A 20,174-nucleotide genomic window follows, 5' to 3' on the forward strand; every position below is an offset into this window, starting at 1 on the left:
CTATTCATAAGCTTCACAGTAACTCTCATTTTCTTGCTTCTCGCTAGTCAGCAGCAGCTTCTCGCGTCATCAGGTTTCACTTCCTCTCATTCCTCTGCCGTTCCCTGGAGCTTGGACCAAGTACTGTTTCTGGCCAGTGGCTGGCCACCAGTGTCCTTCCACTGGCTGCGCGCTGACTAGTTACGTTTTTTTTTTGTTTTGTTTCCCGCATTCCATACATGAGTGCATGTGTTCTGTCGTCTTCCTGCTTAGAATCACTGGTTTTATTGTTTTGGCTTGCACTCTCCGTGTCATCTGGCTCCCTCACGCTTCTTTACCCTTCGCACTCCCCATTGTTTGTGCTCCCTATCACCTCCCGCTGTTACTTCCCACTAGTCACTCGTGTTTGCTTACCCCCCGATGTTCGTTCTTTTTTTTGCTATCTAACCCGTTCCGTGCTCATGTCGGAACCATGTCTTCATGAGCCACGGGCGCCGTGTGCTCATGACGGAGTGGTTCCGTCATGCTGCGGCCGTTGGCGGCCGCTCCGCCCACGCGGCGCTAATTCCACGCCTGTGCGGGCGATTAGCGCAGTGGGTGGAGTCATGACTGAACCACTCCGTCATGAGCACAGCTCAACCGTGACTCATGACGGAGTGGCTCCGTCATGAGCACAGCGCCACCGCACTGCCCCCAAACCACCCCCAGCGCTGCGGCGGAATTCCTGCCGCAGCCAAGGGGTTAAGTTAGCGAGAATACTACCCAGAGGTATTGGAGCACTTTACATGAGCACCAGTTGCATTACAGATGGACCCATACACTTTCAGTCTCTGAGAGATTAAGGGATTTTCTATTTTTTATTTTACTTTCTGCCGAGTGCATGGCACTCTACAGTCCCTCGTGTCTTACCCCACCTTCCCTCCTTCCATGCACCTACCTCATGTTGCTTAGCCCTCCCTTGTTGCTGCTCCAATAAGCAGAGGAGATCAAATCTTTACTTTTCTACAGTGAAATGCATGGAAAAGTTTGATGTCTGTTGGTGCTTAGATATGTTTGGTTAAAGCCTTGCCATCCAGTTATTTTCGATCTAATAGTGGCATTCTCAGTCAGAAACATAGTTGACCGGTAAACCGGCTGAAATATGTTTCGACTTAAAATTCGGTCGATTTTCAGTTGAATATACAGTAGTAAGTTGAAATAAACCCACCGTCCTGCATTCGTAAGTCCCTGGCCATTTGGAACTGTCTGTGTGTGTGTTTTAACGTTAAAACTGAGTGATGCGCTTCTTCAATTTTTTCTCACCTTTTGTCTTTCCCAGAGCCTGTAATTTTTGCAGGTGACTTTAATATTGTCTTAGACCCCACTTTGGATAAATCTCATAATAGTCTGTCTCGAATTCCATCAAAATCAAGGTCCTTTTTGCTAAACGCAATGAAGCAGTATGGTTATGTAGACATTTGGAGGTTAAGGGCAGGTGAACAGCAGGGTGTCTCTTATAGAAACTATAAATATCGCCATCAGTCCAGAATAGATTTTGTATTAATTAACCATACCTTATTGGATTTTGTTAAAGATATTAAATACCTCCCACTACACCTATCTGACCACTCTGCAGTAGTTATGGAGCTTATATTGCTGCTAAGGGTGCCGGCCAGGAGCTGGTCCTTCGATCGTTCCTTACTTTCCCACCCAGACGATGTTCTTTTCCTTAAGTCTGAGGTGAGCCATTTCTTAAAGATAAATGTAGGATCGGCAGGCATCGGAGTGGTGTGGGACTCCCTTAAAGCATTTTTGAGAGGCCATATTACAAATAAAACGGCTTATAGGAGGAGGGAATATAGGGAGGCCGTGACATCAGTGGAAGCAAATATTGCTAAGACTCAGTTAGATCTAGTTGCTGATTTTAATACAGAAGCAGTCCGCTCTTCTCTGTCTGAAAGATTACTTTCTTTAAAGGGCCATCTAGCTTCGATCCTAAATCAGCGGATACAAGAAAGGTGGGAGGCCAGCAAACTCGCACACTTTCAGTATGGAGAAGGAGCGGGGAAGCTATTGGCATGGAAAACCAAAACGGACCAAGTCCGTAATAATATCGAGGTGATTAATGTCAATGGCTTCCCACTCTCCCGAGATGACGATATTAGATCTGCCTTCAGAGAATTCTTTCAAACTATCTATTGTGAGGACAAGAATATCAGCCTAGTTACCATTAAAGATTGGCTCAGTAAGATTACCCTTCCAGCACTTTCTGATGAGCAAGGCGAGATGTTAGATAGTGAAATCTCGGAGGAGGAAGTTATTAAGGCCATACATAATGCCAAAAAGGGGAAGGCGTCTGGTACAGATGGCCTACCGGCTGAAGTATATAAAGCTCTGGAGTGGGAACTTGTCTCCTTCCTGGTAGTACTATTTAATAATATTCTACTGGATGGTGGTCGTCCTCCGACGTCATGGGACAGTGCGTCTATAACAGTAATTTTAAAACCGGGGAAACCATCCACTGAATGTGGTTCATATAGGCCAATCTCCATACTAAATGTAGATTACAAAATATTTGCTTCAATTCTGGCCAACAGATTAGCTCTTGTTGCCCCCAACATTCTACATCCTGATCAGAAGGGGTTCGTTAAGGGGCGGCAGCTATATGAATTAACCTTTGACTTAATAGGGGCTATTGACTTGGCAGTTTTGGAGTCTCTCCCCCTGTCGGTCCTTACTTTGGATGCCACCAAGGCCTTCGACAGAGTCAATTGGTTGTATCTGTCGGAGGCCCTGGCAAAGTTCAATGTGGGAGCAGGTTTTCGCCGGGCAATTGGTCTTTTATATCAGAACCCAAGTGCCTGTGTACTGGTCAATGGTAATTTATCTGACCTTTTTAACATCTCGAGGGGTACACGGCAGGGCTGCCCCCTCTCCCCGCTTCTTTTCGATCTATACGCTGAACCATTCGCCCAAAGTCTGAATGATAATGTTAATATCAAGTCGTTCGCGTACAGGGGTTGGGAGAGAAAAGTGCCCCTGTACGCTGATGATATCCTCATCTTTACATCTGATGCCCATATGGCCCTCCCGGAAATATTCAAGCTAGCCTCGGAATTTGGGGAAGTGTCTGGGTATGAGATCAATGCCACAAAAACCGAGATGATGACCTGGGGTATGGACCAGAATTTCTGTATTGCTGGTATTCGGCCAGGAAGGAAGATGAGATATCTGGGCCTTGATATTGAAGAGGACATAGACCAGATTGTCAATACTAATTTCTCCAAGGTAGTTAAGGACTGCCGTAAGTTACTTCAGTCTTGGTTTCATCTTCCATTGTCACTATTGGGAAGGGCTAACTTAGTCAAGATGTCTGTTTTGCCAAAGATTTCTTTTCTATTCAACACTATTCCCCTGTATTTTGATCCAATTTCGATTAAAACATTTCAGGCCGAGATTAACACCTTTATCTGGAATAAACATCTTCCAAGAATTTTGTGGAAAACGTTAAGGAGGTGTAGGGAAAAGGGGGGGGTTGGCTGCCCCGGACATCCAGGTGTATGCCTGGGCGTTCCAGTTATCTCATGCCAGGATGCTGTTAAAGAAACCATTAGAGTATGGGGGGGGAACTCTATACACCACTTTGCTTATTGGAGGGGGTTAGCCAGTCCGGATTCCTATTAAAATTTGGAGATCCCATGTTCTTTAAAAAAATTAAACTAAAGATTCTACTGGGAATGGCAAGGACTTGGGCCCAGATATTAAAATCTATTAAAATAGGGTACTATGGCTGCAGGACTCCCTTATGGGATCTGCCCGATAATCCGCCCTGGTTGGGAGATTCACTTGCAGTACCTATTAGAGAGGCAGGGGTGGAGGTTTGGGGTGACCTATTTGTTGAGGGGGAATTGCTTTCCTGGGAGTGTTTGAGTAGGAAGATTGGCCCAGGCCTAGCTAGGTTAAAATATCTGCAGATGTCTAGCTGGTCTCGCTCTTACACTGCACAGCCCTCTCGAAGAAGCAAGTTCCCATTAGGTGGTTATAGTACCCTTATAACTTTGTTAATTGATAAACCCCCTGCTAAGAAGGAGATTTCGTCTTGGTATAACCTGATGTTGGAGGAGATGGATGGAGTATTCTTGCTACCAGATGAGCTTTGGGGGCCAGATATAAGCAACACTAACTTGCAAGAGCTATGGAGTACATCGTGTAGAATGTTGTGGGATGTTGTGAAACCGGCGGGGTTGCGCAGGAACCACCTCTTTACTATCCACAGAGCCTACTACTCTCCCCTCCGACTTTCTAAATTTATTCAGGGGAATATGGTGGTGTGTGCTAGATGTGGGTTCTTGGCAGCCTCGGACATCCACATGTTTTATGAGTGCCCTCTCTTCTCTCAGTTCTGGGAAGCCATTTGCAAGACCCTGTCGTCTTCAGTAGACTTCAATATAATATTAGATCCCCAGTTGGTGATTTTCGGAATCTTAGAGGGGGTTTCTACATTGGCGAAGAAGTTAGTCTTTTATGCTATACTACTTGCTAGAAGGGAGATATGCAGGAAGTGGAAAGACTCTTCACCCCTTCTATCAATGAATTGTTTGCTTCTGCCCTGCAGGTCTCCAAGCTGGACTTGGCTAGAGTAGGGAATCCAGATAAAATATCTTTTTGGCGCCTCCTGAAATGGGATCATTGAAAGACTGTTTTTTTTTTTTTTTCCCCCAGGTCCAATGATTAAGCCATCTATCCCATTCCTGGGAAAAAGCCGTGCTCTGATACTTCTTTCAGTATTCTGGCTGAACTCCTGAACCCCCCTTAAGGTTATGGTATGGTGATCGCAGGTATATCAAGCCCTATCGCTGTGGGACGAGGTCCTCGCTCCATGTCTGTCCCTTCCAGTTGGTATGTACTGAGGCAGCATATCGCTTGTTAGCCTATAGATTGCTCATATAAAACCTTGGTGGCATATGAGGACAAAAAAAAAAAAATAGTGGCATTCTCAGTCAGAAACATAGTTGACCGGTAAACTGGCTGAAATATGTTTCGACTTAAAATTTGGTCGATTTTCAGTTGAATATACAATAGTAAGTTGAAATAAACCCACCGTCCTGCATTCGTAAGTCCCTGGCCATTTGGAACTGTCTGTGTGTGTGTGTGTTTTAACGTTAAAACTGAGTGATGCGCTTCTTCAACGTGTTCTCGGTGTTAGCAGCTAATTGAACTGAGGCTCGTGGACACAGTGATTTGTCCAAGATTACACAGCGTGGTTAGATGGGGACTGGCCATTATAACTCGTCTTTATTTTTTTAGACCAACCTGGACAAAGGCAATGCTCCTGGAGCGGCCAACGACTCCCCGTATTTATTAGCCAGGTATCCGCATCGTTTGATGCTAAATGAAACTGGTAATCTTATATTTTTGTCAGTAGTATTTAGACTGCTTAATATTTAAAAGTAGAAAATGTGGGATCTAGAAGACCTAATTCCACTCCAAATACAAGTCTTAAAATGTGGGAATTGACACTGACGTTAAGATCCCCTAGTCTGCCTCTTCTTTGTATGTTTTTGACAGAGAGGCCTTAAATCTTCTCTACCGCCAACCTCCCTTGGGTGGGCTTTAAGAAACTCAAACCGAGAATGTTGTTTAGGCGGGGCGGCTGGAGGTCCATCATTTTAGGTCTGAAAACATTGCCTGTCCTGTCTCTTCACAAAGAGAAAGGGTCGCACTATTCACATCTGTTTTCTGCCAAGGCTTGACCTCACCGTGTGACCATAGGCAGACCCGGTTCTCTCTATCTGTCTTGGTGCCCTCAGTTCCAAAGCTAGACGCCCTTGTATTGTTACCATCCTCCAGAACAGGATTATCTGTTATATTTACTGAGTGGGTTCAGCTGTCTGAATTTCGTCTGCCCTGTGCAGTGTTCCTTTTTCAGTATTTATTTATTAGGTCTCGCCTAGCATTGCAGCGTGCATGCGCTGCACGCTCTGCGAGACATATTGTGAGAGAGGAGATTTCAGAAGGGGGCTTGATGCTCCGCCCCTCATTTCATTGGATGGCGTCATCGTTTATGGTAAACAGTGGCCTTCGATTGAAAATGAGGCTTCTTTGTTACCGCCCTTTCTCCTTTTGGGAAGGCCCATCTGGACTGGATCGTTTGCTTCACGGCTGTCGTGAAGCAATTTCTTATCTAAAGGAGATGTGTTATATAAACAAGCCGTGAAGCAAAGGATCCAGTCTGGCTGGGTGATCCCAAAAGGAGACAGGGCTGTAACAAAGAAGCACTGTTTGGAGAGCTTGTTTTATTAGTGCTCCCTTAGCGCAGCGAGACACCGTGAGAAGCGAGGACTCTGCACCAGCTTGCCCCTCCGTGGACAATGGCTTTTGGTCTTTTACAACAGGCATGGGTGGGACATTTCTGTCAACAAATGCTGCTATTAAATGTTGTATTTCATTTATTGTCTAGCTTTGGAATCCATTCCTGTAAAACTGCTCTAGCTGCAGCAGCCCCAAGCACCTCCAGCTGCCAGGGCACCCTCTGCAGGGCCCCTCTACTGGCATTTATTGACCCGCAGGCTGTATACTCCCCTCCACTTCCTCTCGGATACAACTTACTTTGATCTGCGCCGGCTTTGTCCTCACTTCCGTCGTCGCAGCCTTTATTGTCTGGGTAACCAGGCCGGGGGGGGGGGGCGCCTCGCTCGGCCCCGGGACTGTCCAAAGTGTATCTGGGGGGACCTCACAGCTTCTGCAGGTCTCCAGGGTGGCCCAGCAGCGGCTCCGCCTTGGTCGTCGACACCTGGCTGGCCACGGGCTGCTCCGGCCAGGGGCTGCAGGTAGGGGTGTTAGACGGAGGCAGGCAGGCCGCCCCTGGAGTGTGGGCTCCACGAGGCGCTGAACACCGGAGCCTTGGGCTGGAAGCTGCAGGAGGGGAAGTCGAGGTGCTCCACCTGCCCAGGAGCCCTGCCAGCCCATACTGGCCGGAGGAGAACTTGGCGGCAGCCGACTCCTCGGCCTCTTGGCTTATAATCGAGTCCACATAGTAGGTGCTAAGAGTGCCAGAAATTAACATTGTCAGACATCATACAGGGCAGCGGGGGATAGGAACAGCACTGTCACATGCACCAGGGGCTCCCGCCACTCTGCAAGCCAACATAAGTAAAGTCGGGCTGTGCGCTTGTGAGTTCCTTGCACAATGATTGGTCAAACTTTTTCCCAGTGCTTGATAAATCGTCGGTGAAGGCGTAAATCACTGGCGCAGATGGTACTGCGCTAGTCAGTCACCCCCACCCCCTCCTGCATTCCAGCCTCGGCGGCACAGACTCCGCCAAGCCAGGGGTCGGCTGCGCGCACGCGGAGTCGGCGCTCGCACACGCAGGAGTCAGCGCTCTCTCGGACCCCAGGGTCCAGGCTTCTGCGCTCTAATGATGCCCTGGGGGCGCAGGGAAGGAAAACGGAGGGCTTTCCGCTCCACCCACCTTTGTGGGGAGGTGGGAGGGGGCATCTCGGTACTGCACCCACAGCCCCAACCTTCAGAAATACTTGTCCATTCATAACACCACTACTAAAATAATTGGAATGTAGCTACACAAAAACTTTTAGTAATATGTCACTACAGTGTGACGTGGACACTTTTCTATCTCAGCACTCTGCTCCGTTTAAGTAACTGGGGTGGCGGAGTGAGCTAAAGAATGATGATGGATTAAACCCAGATCAGTTGACTGGGGGTGATTGCTTGCATTGCTCAACACTCCGTCCATCCATCATCCCCTTTGGTTTTGCTTTGTTGGCAGGGTATGCCCAGACGTGGGTCCCTTGCTCACTTTGCCACTGGATTCATGCTAGCCTGGCTGATGATGGCTGATTAGCCAGAAACCGGTCCCAGGATGCTTGTTTCCGGTCCAGGGAAGACCTGGCTTTGCAGTTCGGCTGGACTGTGCCCATGAGGCACAGGGTCAGACTGATTTGCATACTGCCATGTCTGAACTGGGGTGGCGGAGTGAGCTATAAAGAATGATGATGGATTAAACCCAGATCAGTTGACTGGGGGTGAGTGCTTGCATTGCTCAACACTCCGTCCATCATCCTCCTTGGTTTTGCTCCGTTTAAGTAAAGGGCCAGGACGATGGGTTAATAAAATAACGCAAACAACAGACTTTTTTTTTTTTTTTTTTTTTGTAAAAACCTTTATTGACATTTCAACCAATTACAAGTATGGGCCTACAACCCCCGGGGCCGGCCGCTAAGCAGTCAGAGTAACAGAAAGCAAATTTTATCACAGGCGGCACCTCGGGGAGCAGAGTCTCCATGTTAGTATACTCTCGGCCACTGAACAGCCCAAGTAAGAGACCAGGATACAAAAGGTTTTCATTTTATAATAAGGGATGGAAGGATCAGGTGCCGAACAATTTCCCAGCAGCGAAAAATGGCAGGCAGAGTAATAAACGTCAACAATAAACAGCAATCTATCAAGTCAATGGCGCTGAAACAGGAAGTTCAGGATGTGGAGGAATATCACGGCCATTTGCGCCTGCAGTCCCCTGCCCTAAGACCCAGAAAACACCACGGAAATTGAGGCACACATGAAAAAGCAGTGATTAACAGCGAAGGAGTCCTACCATGCTGGTCCCAGAGAAGAAAGACAAAGAAGAATAAGAGAAGAAAAAGGAGGCCATGGAAAAAAAGGGTTAAAGACTAAAGAGTCCCCTCCCCCAACCCCCCACCCTGCACCTCTGCAGATGAGTACGGCCCCCCCCCCCCAGCAGTGTGCCTGTCGCCCCGGAACCAGACCCGAAATATAGAAGAAACAGAGAATAAGGAGTAAGAAAAGAAACCCCACCAGACGGGGGGGTAGAGAGAGTATTAATAAACTGGAGGAGGGCCTTCAAAACATGCCCCCGGCTTCTCCCTCCCGCACAATATGTTTTCCCCCAAAGCAAACAGTAAACAACGCAAAATCGACCATGTCAAAGAAAAATGGGGAGCATTATGCACCTATTACACTAACAGTTATGCCGTGAGAGCACACAACCCCTGAGCCCGCCCGCCTATTAGATGCCCACCTCTGAAGGATCAGCCTTATCCTTGGCCACTCTTTGCGAATCTACCCATGCATACCCATCGACCCAGTGCCATGTCCAATGTTACAAGGAAGAGGAGCGTCCATAAAAGACCAGGAAGCGACACACACATGTAGGGTGGATGTCTCTGAATACCGACACAGTCAGCATTATGGAGGGTCGTCTTTCCCAGTGCTGCCCCAGGATCTGCACTGCACACAAGGTCCAGGAAGGCGGAATCAGCCAGAGCAGGCGACCGTTGCTTGAGTATTGCCTGGGTCGCCGGATGCTGCGCGTGGGACAAAGCCGCCACCCCCCACTCAGATCCAAAACCTCCGGAACAGACCAGACCCACAGCCAGCCGATCACACGTTGGTACACTGTCCGGAGTTTCCAGCTTTTCCCTATTCACAGGGGCGGCCACGACACTGTCCTCCTGTGTGAAGTGTAGCAAGTCCCTGTGTACCTGGGGACAGGCAGGCCGCAACTGTTCCGACGCTGATGCCACACCATCAAGCTTTCTCCCCAATACCCAGGCGCCGTGAACCAAGGTGGAATGAAGGGCACCGAGAGCTTCGAGAAGGTCACTGTACCCCAGCACAGCTCCCAGCGCTCGCTCCGCCACACTCCTCATAGTCGCACACTCCCAATCTTGCTGAGACCCAGTGTACAGGATGGTAGACTTCGTCCTATCAAGATGGCCGCCGGGTAGGTCCACCCCAGATTGGGACCGGGACTCAGGCACAAGCACCTCAAATTCCATGTCACTGGAAACAGGGCTCCGGGGGCAGGCAAAAATATATATCCGGTGTGTGGTCACGGGCAACAGTCACCCCCACCACGGACCCGCGCCCGCGAAAATCCGGGAGCAGCCCGCAAGAATCGGGGCGAGTTACGGGCGGCGTCCGGGCAGCTCACCGGCGAAGGCTGAGGCGATTACCAGAGAATCTTGGCATGCACTCGTTCCGCTACGCTTAGTGGTAGGAACGACCACGGCGAAATGTAGGCCAATATTCGCACCGCTCCGGTAGTCCGACTCCACCCAGTCACCAAAGGCCGCTGTTGTTGAACTGCCGCCCGGCCATGTTGTCCACCCGAGGTCCCGGTTCCAGGGTTGCACAGGCCGCAAACTTCAAATGGACATTTCTCCGGCGGTACCGCCGCCAGAAACTTCAGGATCACACGATCGGTTGCTGCTCTCAGTCACCAACACGGGCATATAGCGCAGGCTAAGGATCTCATGCAGGATATCTGTGCGGGATGCGGAGGTTCACGGAGCCGGGAGCCTACGCTGCCGTCCCGGTCGCCATCTTGGCTCCTCCCCAACAACAGACTTAAACAAGTATGTGTGAGTATACAAACAAGTGCGCGTATATATAAATACATGTACACACACAGGTTTGCACATATGTGTGAATAAATAATACATGTATCTATTCACATATTTATAGTTGGGGGTGGCGCTTAGAAAGGATGGAAAGGACGAGGGTCTGCAGCCGTTTCCAAACCCTCAATTACCCTCCGCAACTCGGTAGCTGCTCTCGATTCACAAGCTCATTAAAATATCGAATAACTCGGCTCCGCCTCTGTCCCAGTGAACGCATAAGTTCACGACTGTTAAATACTTTAATGCAACTTACATTAGGTTTCTTTGATTTATATAGGCTGCGATTTACAGTCTGTGGAAACGAAAGTCAACAAGCATTGGCATAGCCAATAGGTCTCGCCTCTGGGACCTTATAAGTGTTTTGTCACGGGTGTTTGGAAGTTAGGTAAGAAATGCATACATACAGTACCTGCAGTTCAATCAAACGAGAAGAGGGCATGGGGAAGCCTCTTATAAGATCTCAATCAATGGAGAAGGCATGCATTACTGCAACTTGTGCGTGCTTTCACCTTATAAATATTTAACACATGATCCGAGGCAGTTGAATGCTAGAAGCGAGAAGTGAGGGAGAGAGGTAGGGAGGGAGATAGGAAGAGACGGAGGGAGAGAGGGAGGGAGGGATCGAGGGAGAGAGGGAGGGAGTAAGGGAGGGAGAGAGGATGCCTTTGGTTGTCAGGTGAAAGTCCAAGACTGAAGAGAAACTGTTCTTGATGACACAGAAGCTACGGTGTAGATAAAGATGAGGAAAAAGGAGTCACATTTCAGGACAGACAATTACTTGAACGAGAAAATCAGGGGATATACTGACATAGATGGGTAATCATAAGGTGGTGCTTCAATAAACGCTCATAAAGCGGCCGGTGTGGAGCCAGCCATAATTGTTTGTAGAGTGTTCCATATCAGAGGCATTTTCAGAGAAGGTTCTGGTGTACGTAGGTGTGCCTGTGTGTGTGTGTGTTTTCATTTAACTGGGGGACAGTTACTGTGGACTTCTTTCTTCTTGTAGGGTTCATGAGACAGCCAGCTTCGTTTTGGTTTTGGCACGTCGTGGGGTCACTTTAAATTTAATACATGAGTGTACCAGGGAATGGTTTTACATTTGTAAGCTCATCTTTGGTAATGTAAGGCCTGAATTGTCTCAGGAGTTTTATTTAGAGGGAGGCATGTCTGGAAACAATTTTAGATTAAGACTCCAGTTGGAGGGTTCTTGTCTAATACAAAACAAGATGGCTTAAAAACATGTAAACTAAAAATCTGTGCTTAGCATAGTGTGACCCCAGACTGGTATTTTGCTGCTTCTGTTATTACATCCAGATATATACTACAACAAATAACATTACACCTACAAGCCAGAACTATTGGCGTTGTGTAGGATAAATAAGCAACAACTTGCCCCTCACAGCGTTTGCTCCATCGGCCAAGAACAAGGACTCCAGCAGTTTCCTCTTTGCAACTTAAAAAACAGCAAGGGTATCTGTTTGAAGTTTGTATTGCCATTGTAAATAACAATGCCTTTTATTTATGTTTTACAAAAAATAAGAAGAAAAAAACCTTTGTCATTTACATTTTACAGTGTCAATAACTCAAACTAATGTCAATGCGAGACCAATTGCATTTCAAATGCTTGTTTATTTGAGAGGTTTTTTTATAGCGCTAGCGAGGCATGAAGGTATCAGAGCACTTTACAGGTCATGTGAAAAGTCTCCATAGAACTATTACGAGAATTCATAAGGGTAGACATGGTATGAGCAGAGGGGATAAAACAATACAACTTTATATAAGTGTATCAGAGGGTAAGGAATATACAACATAATAGATCGGTGGCGTTGGTGACAGATTTAGACGCTGAGTGGGTCGAGCATTGCTCATTAAGGGTCTTTCAAGATTTGGTTGACTGCTGCGCATGTGCATCGTGTGCTCTTGTGCGTGCCAGAGCTCTGAGGAAGGCGCTGTCTTGATATTTTCCCAAACTGGCTGGGTATGATTGTAAAAACGAGTGAAAGCTGTTGTGGCTGAAGAGGAGTCGGGCAATTTTATTTGCACTTAGGGTGTTTTATATTGTTCTTGGGAGCGCTTGGTACACTAGTAAGAATTGTGTGTGCTCAGCAGGTCTGAGGGGTGCCTGGGTAACTCCGCATGCTTTTCTCTGGGTCGATCTTCAGATAGCCCACCAGGGTTTCTGGCAGTGTCGAGGACGCGGACCACCATCACATACAAACAACTTACATAAAGGATCCTCGAACCAGTGCAGGTTTTGCTTTTTGAGTGGGGCGTAGGTAAGGGGGGGAGCTTGAGGGGGATCAGTGGAGCCAAATTTACTATCCATTGTTGGTGTTGGGTCAGGGGACACATTTTCTTTGCTTGCATTAGGGACCACACCACGTTTACTATGCCACTGTCTTTGGAAGGGGCGTTCAAAGATACCCTTTGGCCCAGTCTTGCACGTATGCCCGAGGTTTGGCCGCTCTGCTGGCGTTTACTTTATTGAAACACTTAGCTTTTCTCGCGAGGTTGTCGCAAAGATGCCTGCCGTCTCATACAAACCTGCTGTGGAGAGACCATGTATACGTTGGAGAAAGACCCGAGTTTCCTGCTTAATCAAGAATGTTAGACCTGTGGGGTGAGCCAATTTAAACATGGCAGGTGCCTGGGAAACCTTGTGTCCATTTAGCTCTTGAAGTCTGGAATGCACTGCGCATGCTATTGGCAAGGGCTATGAAGTGGCCAAAATCGGTATTGTTGCTCTACAGAACAAGCTTTGGCAAAGCCAATAGGTTTTGCCTGTATGACATTTATTGAGTGTGTCAATGTTTTAGGCGTGTTGCACAGCAGCGCGGGCTGCTGTGCAGCATAGCTTAAAGTGTTTTTTTTTTAAACGTGGCCCGTGTTAACTGTGTCAAAGAACTTATTTTCATTAAACCATGTTGATCTGCAGCCTGCGCGGCTGTGCAACATGTTTAAAAATACATTGAGTAACTCAATAGATGTCGCATGGACAAATCCTATTGACTTTGCCAATGCTTGTTAATATAAATGGGGCCTTGCAGTCAATTAAAACTTTCATGAATATAGGGGATTATAAAATTAATAAAACCAAAACCGAATGTCTGCTGTTTAATTCCTCATCGGATGTCCTCCCATTCGTTTTGAAGGAAAACCATAGAGCACGTCCAAAGGGTTTTCTTTATTCAGGAGAGCTGGAGGAAGTTTTTAAAAAAAATTGTAAACCTTTGCTGAGAGAGGTTTTAAATTTATTGGAAATATGGAAAAATCTCCTTTTATCAATCATTGAATGGGCTGCCCTGATAAAAAAATCAATTTTACCATTGTTCCTCTTTTTATTATATTCATTCCTTTGCAATTTAGAGGCTTTCTTTTACAAAAAAACATGACCAAGCCATATCTTCCTTTGTCTGGAACGATAAACGGCCACAAATGTTGCTGAAAGTGTTACAGTGGAGAAATTTTGCAAATCAACACGTATGTGGTTAATAAACACAAGTTGAGACAACACCAAAAACTGAATGCGATGAATCACTGTGATCACTGTGATTTAATCAATTATGCTAAGGTTGTCAAGAGGATCTATAGTTCAAAAGACAGCCTGAATTATACATTCAAACTTTTTGGGTCAAAACAGGTGCCTACAAGGTGATAGGTGGGGGTCAGTGCAGGTGTAGTGAAAGGGGAAGGTAGTGCAAATATGTACATCCACATTACATTTCTGAAACCTATCCAGCCAGATTTCTGGCAAATACATTCAATGTAACAACATAAACAACAGATGCAGTTGTAATATCACTGTCATCCAGGTTTGAGATGGAATGAAAAAAGAAAATACGACGTTTCGACCCCTGTGGGGACCAGCAAACTGTAAGTCTTGGGAGTGGGGTCTTCTTCAGGACCAAAGGGTAAAAGGGGTAGCACCAACGTCAGCAGGAGTCCTTCGTGTTGGGTAATAGGAGTGTGGGCCTGTAGAGCTCCATAAAGATTTGGGGAAAACCATATGTAGAGAATTTCTATGGTAGGCTGATTAGTAGCGCGGCACAAAAGGTTCATAAGTTACCTGTGGCTCCAGGGAAGCATCGAGGCATCTGACGTTGGTGCTGCATCTGTTGTTTATGTTGTTACATTGAGTTTATTTGCCAGAAATCTGGCTGGATAGGTTTCAGAAATTTAATGTGGATGTACATATTTGCACTACCTTCCCCTTGCACTTCACCTGCACTGACCCCCACCTATCACCTTGTATGCACCTGTTTTGACCAAAACATTTTGAATGTATAATTCAGGCTGTCTTTTGAACTATAGATCCTCTTGACAACCTTAGCATAATTGATTCGATCACAGTGATTCATCGCATTCAGTTTTTGGTGTTGTCTCAACTTGTGTTTATTAACCACATATGTGTTGTCTGTTGATTTGCAAAATTTCTCCACTGTGACTACTTATCTATGTACCACTAGTTACCCGAGTCCAGTGGTCTATCGGGTTACCCCATTGATATACAACTCTGCTGAAAGTGTTACACCTGCCCAAGAGGAAGGGAGGCTTTGAATTTCCAAATCTTCAAAAATACTATATGGCACCTTTTATCTTATGGTAACTATCAATGAGAACTACCTTATTTGTGGCGGCTAGACGTCCATGTCTGGAAGAAAAACCTTTTTGTTTTTTTATGAACCTAGTTGGTGGCATGCTTCATCATCGGATCCCACCCAAGGCGCCGAGTGCACCCCAGGTGTGCTATGACGCCTGATTACAGGGAAGCTGGTTTTGTGTAGTGAGAGTGAAGTGATGTGAATGAGTGAGAATTAAAAACTGTGCAATGGGTCCCTTATGATTAACGGGTTTTAATGATGGGCCCTTGGCAGTATTAAAAACAACATAGCGGAAATAGGAGGAGGTGAAATGTCTCCAATATCCTGATTTTAAGAGGTCAGGTCTACATGTTTCAGCAAGGCTGCTATGTGTGCTGGCTTTCGTCAGGACCTATGTGTGAAGTGGATTAGTGATGGTTAGGTGTGGTTTACTAGACCATGGGTGATACCGCACTCGCTAAGGTGCGTTTAGTGAAGGAGGATTTGATCCTCTGGTTGCTCAAAACGATGAGACTTTCATTGTGAGCAACATGAATCCCGTGATGGGGCCGGACCTGTAGTCACACATTCGTCAAGGTCACTGGCTCGCTCCTCATACCTGCTACGGCCTGCTACCGGGATTCCGTCGTTATCACCCATGGACCAATCATTAAAATCTGTTAATCATAAGGGACCTATTGGACCGTTTTTTCTTCCAGACATGGACGTCTACCTTCCACAAATAAGTTAGTTCTCATTGATACTTACCATATTTACTAAGGGAAGTGAACTAGTCCACATTCCTCCCTCTCGCATTTGATTGAGACCTTTTATCTTACAACTGTGGCGTTTCTCAATGCCTGCTTCTAATTTTGATAACTCCATTCTTCTACTTATGTTGAAACAGTTGGTGGTGCCTGATCTTAGGTGATATATTCTAATAGAACTGTCCAAAATGCGATCAGGTAGCAGATTGGCTTAATCTGTTATGGTCCTGCAGTCATTTTGAGATGTTTTGGAGTGGTACGTTTCATGCATTAGGCAAGACAATTGAACGGGACATTCATCCTACCCTGAGGATGGCACTTTTGGGAATCTGGGATGGGGAGATGACAGGGCAAAATTATTTGGAGTGCTTTATATTCATTGCAATGTTAATGGCCTGTTCTCTGATCACCACTTACTGAAAATCCCCCTCTGCTCCCAGGTTGGCAGAATGGGAGTAAAAAATGTGGAATGTCAGCAAGCGGGAAGCTTGGTACCACACAAGAGTTAATTGTTCCCTACACAGGAATTGATCCTGGAAGGGTTAATGTCTTGTGTTTATTTCAGTTTTTAGGGATATTTATAAAGGTCTAGGCTTTTTCGAGATGGTTGTGCACAGTCACTCTTATCTGCTATTTCTTTTTATTTTTCAGGTCATAATAGGATTGAGACGAGCTTTCAGTATTGGCACTTTAAGAAAGCACTGGTACTTCTTTTTGTGTACATATAGCACTTTAGGGTGTACAAGGAATATATTAGGAGCCCCATGAGTCTGGAAGGATATTTTTCGCTATGTATTTGATTGTCTGCTTGAGTGGTAGAATGCCTTTATAAGTCTGGGATGATGTATTTTGGCTTGATTAGGAAGTATAACGAATAGGGATTAAATTGACACACCAGTGTTGGCAGGAGGAGAGAACAGATTCTAACCTTTTTATTTTTATTTTTTATAAATCTTTTTATTAAACATTCATCGACATCTGAAATATAATACAGAGGTGGTTTGGGAGGGTTAAATGTTGATATAATTTGCCATATAAGCCATGTGTTTGTCATGGGTGGATTTTTTTTAATTATTAGCCCTAAGTGTCTGGATTGATGTATTGTGTCATGAAACTTCCTTCCTTGGAATAACTGCATTCAAATTAATAAAAAGAATTAAAAAAAATATTAATTAAATTAATTCATATGCCTCGGAAAAATCACAAACCTCACTGGAATGGCTTCATCATATTTATGTGACGAGGTGAGTTAGGTACACTTGACTTAAATTTCTTCATTGGTCAACTCTTGGCACTGGGAGAGAAATAGTAATCATGAAGAACGTTAAGTGAAACACATTGTACCATCCGCATTTATTTACATTTAATTTGTAGTGAATATTCCTTTTGCAAGACCATGCTTTTTGAGGTTTTTCATTCAAAATGTTATAAGGTGAAACTAAAGACATCCAATGCCTTGTTGCTAATTTAGATGCAAAAACAACGGTGCAGTTCCCACTGTCCTAAATCATCACACCTTTAAGCGCTGCATGCATTATTGAACTGAAATTCAAGAACATTTGATAGTCTTGAATGAATTTAGGTATTTTGCCAAATTAGAATCTAAGTATGTACTTTCCAAGAACAATTGATTCTGTTCTTACACATTTCTTCAAGCCTATTGTAAATTAAGTTGTTACTTCTAAAGATCAGTAAGCAATAAATATTTTCACATGGACTAAATTAATCAAGATTTACTATTAGCTGTTTCTTGATAGAAATTTGTTGCTGGTTGCAGTTTTGCTTACAAGCCACAGCTGCATGTGGACAAGAAACCTGGGCTCACCCATCATATTAGATAAACATGATAATTTGCTACATGATTCAGTTTCATCGCCCCAGATAACCTGCGTGTATAACCATTTTATTTTATAACTTGCTTAGATTATAATAAAACCTGAGATGTTTGGACAATGAGGGACAATAGAGAAAGCTAAATAAATGCTTGTCATTTGGGAGGTAGAATGGAAACTACTTGATATGCATATTGAGTTTGTATATTAAGTAAAATGAATGAAACCTATGAAGTGACATACAGTTACACACTTGTATGCACATTATTTGGCCTTGATATTAAAGAGAAAAACTATTGGCACAATTTCATATTTGTGGGATTGACAAATTCTCCTCTTTCGGTATGACTAGCGTGCCTGGGCACAGTAGCTCCAACTATTCATAGGTGCTGTCAAGGCCAATTGGTTTGTTAACAATCCAAGCGTTCTTGCAACCTTATTAACAATAAGGGACATAAATCAAATATAAAATGGGCACAATTTATTGAAAATTTGAAGAATCAAAGTTGTTCTGATAAATGTGTATCACTCCATATGTATTTTAATGTTACATTTATTTTCCTCCAATTGTTAAATGCGTATATTACAGTTTATATCAATGATGGGGGAACATACACACTATTTTATGTTTCATTATTCTATTTGCTTACAAGATGTAATGTTCTGGCAAGATGGTATTGCAATTATTTATCTGTTCATTGTGTAAATTTGAAGGAAGGTAGGATCTGACTGCATGGTTACCCCCACTTTTTGCCTGGTGTTTTGCTGGTTTTTGACTAGTCAGACTAGGCCCCTGCTAATCAGGACCCCAGTCTATCTGCTTTCTCCCTAAAATGTAATGACATGTACTTAGGTACACTCCAGATTGGATACTGGAGTACCCTTATCAGTCCCTAGTATATGGTACACATGTACCCAGGGCATCGGTACCCCAGAGGTCTCCCATGGGCTGAAGCATGTATTATGCCACCCATGAGAGGCCATGCAAAATGGAACTACAGGCCTGCCATTGCAGCCTGTGTAAGATGGTGCTTACACCGCTTACGATAGATATAGGTTTACTATATCTATAGGTCACTACACTTAAAACCTATAAGTCACCTGTTAGACCTGTCAGCCCTTTGGGTGGTCCCTCCTCATCATTATTTATTTTGTCCCACTTTGGCCTCAAACCCTGTTTGAATTTTTCCTTTTTGGGAACCACCAGACTTTTTCGTGTTGCTGCAGATTCAGGGAGCCATTTTAGCTACCCCTGAAACTTCTGTCTGAGGGCCTGGAGCACAAAATGGTGGCCACCTGTGACATCACCAGCATCCACTGGAACCTACCAGCACCTTCCAGAACATTCCAGAACCCTGTGACAGTTGGAGGCGGTTTAGAATGTTGGGAAGCTAAGACAGAGAGTTGGCAGTTGGAGCTGGCAGTTGGCACCTGACTGGTGAAGAGTGAGCAGCAGAAACCTGAAGGAGGAAGGAGTGAGGCAGCAGGGGTGGAAACTTGTGCCTGGAGTGGGGTCCATAAACCCACCCTTGAACCCTTGATACTAGTCCCTACTGACTGAGCCCAGCCTGGAGCCCTGTGTGGGAAGAAGCAAGAAAAACCATCCTAAGGACCTGGACAGCAGGAACAGGCCTTAGAAACAGAGAACAGCAAGATCCTGACCTGGAAACTGGTTTCCCTGGAGTCCGACGTCGAGTAGCCTGAGACCGGGAGCCCGAGGTGGAGAAGCGGCGCCGACTGGAAAGCGGACGTCGTACCCGGAGCCGCCAGAGGTCGAGAGAGGGCGCCGTCAGAGGTCGTGAGGAATACCAGAGGTCGAGGAGGAAGTCACCCGAGGTCGAGTGAGCGGCGTCATCGGAGGAGTGAAGTCCGCCCTCCGGAGTCGTCGGAGACCGAGGTGAGGTGTACCGGAGGTCGGGAGTGAGGATCGCACTCCGGAGTCGCCGGAACCTGAGAGAATCGTGCCGGAGGTCGGGAGTGGAGGTCGCACTCCGGAGTCGCCGGAAACCTAAGGAGAGGAGCACCGGAGGTCGGGAGTGAGGATCGCACTCCGGAGCCGCCGGAAGTCGACATCGAGTAAAGACTGCCCGACGCCATCGAATCGGAGGTCGAGATCGAGCCGAGGCCGCCGACATCGAACCGGAGCCGCCTACCGGCGTCGTCAAGAACTGACATTGTGCCGAGGCCGCCGACATCGAACCGGAACCGCCTCACGGTGTCGACACGACTCCAGCGGCGTCGGAGCATCAGAAAAAGGGCAGTAAGTGGAGTAGAGGGCGCCTAAGGCCCTGTGGAGACCTGAGAGACTGCTCTAAGGGGCTAGGGAGGTGCTGGAACCAACCTGACTGTGCCAGGGGTGAGCTGGGACTAATCTAGAGAGGTTGTGTGGAGGGAGAGAGCCAGGTCTCTGGTATTCCCCCCTTGATCTACCTCAGTTTAGACCTCAGCCTTGTCCAAGCCAGGGAGTAGACACCCTCAAGCCTTCCACATCCCCACAAGCTGTGCCTGGGCCAAATCAGCCCTTAGGAATTCAAATGTGATCTGATTCTATGAGTGTCACTGTCAGCTTTTAAGTATTTATTAGGGGCACTGTATTT

General features: G+C 46.0%; 1 protein-coding gene and 1 pseudogene across 1 annotated transcript in view; one reads left to right on the top strand and one right to left on the bottom strand.

The window, feature by feature from the left end:
• The window catches only part of DIABLO (diablo IAP-binding mitochondrial protein), a 205,428-nt gene that overhangs the window by 43,304 nt on the left and 141,950 nt on the right, over positions 1 to 20,174 (top strand). The gene's annotated exons all lie outside the window — the stretch shown is intronic.
• Positions 6,404 to 7,072, bottom strand: LOC146783806 (homeobox protein Hox-B9 pseudogene; annotated as a pseudogene).

Source organism: Triturus cristatus, chromosome 11, assembly GCF_964204655.1.
Source record: "Triturus cristatus chromosome 11, aTriCri1.1, whole genome shotgun sequence".
Lineage (NCBI taxonomy): Eukaryota > Metazoa > Chordata > Amphibia > Caudata > Salamandridae > Triturus > Triturus cristatus.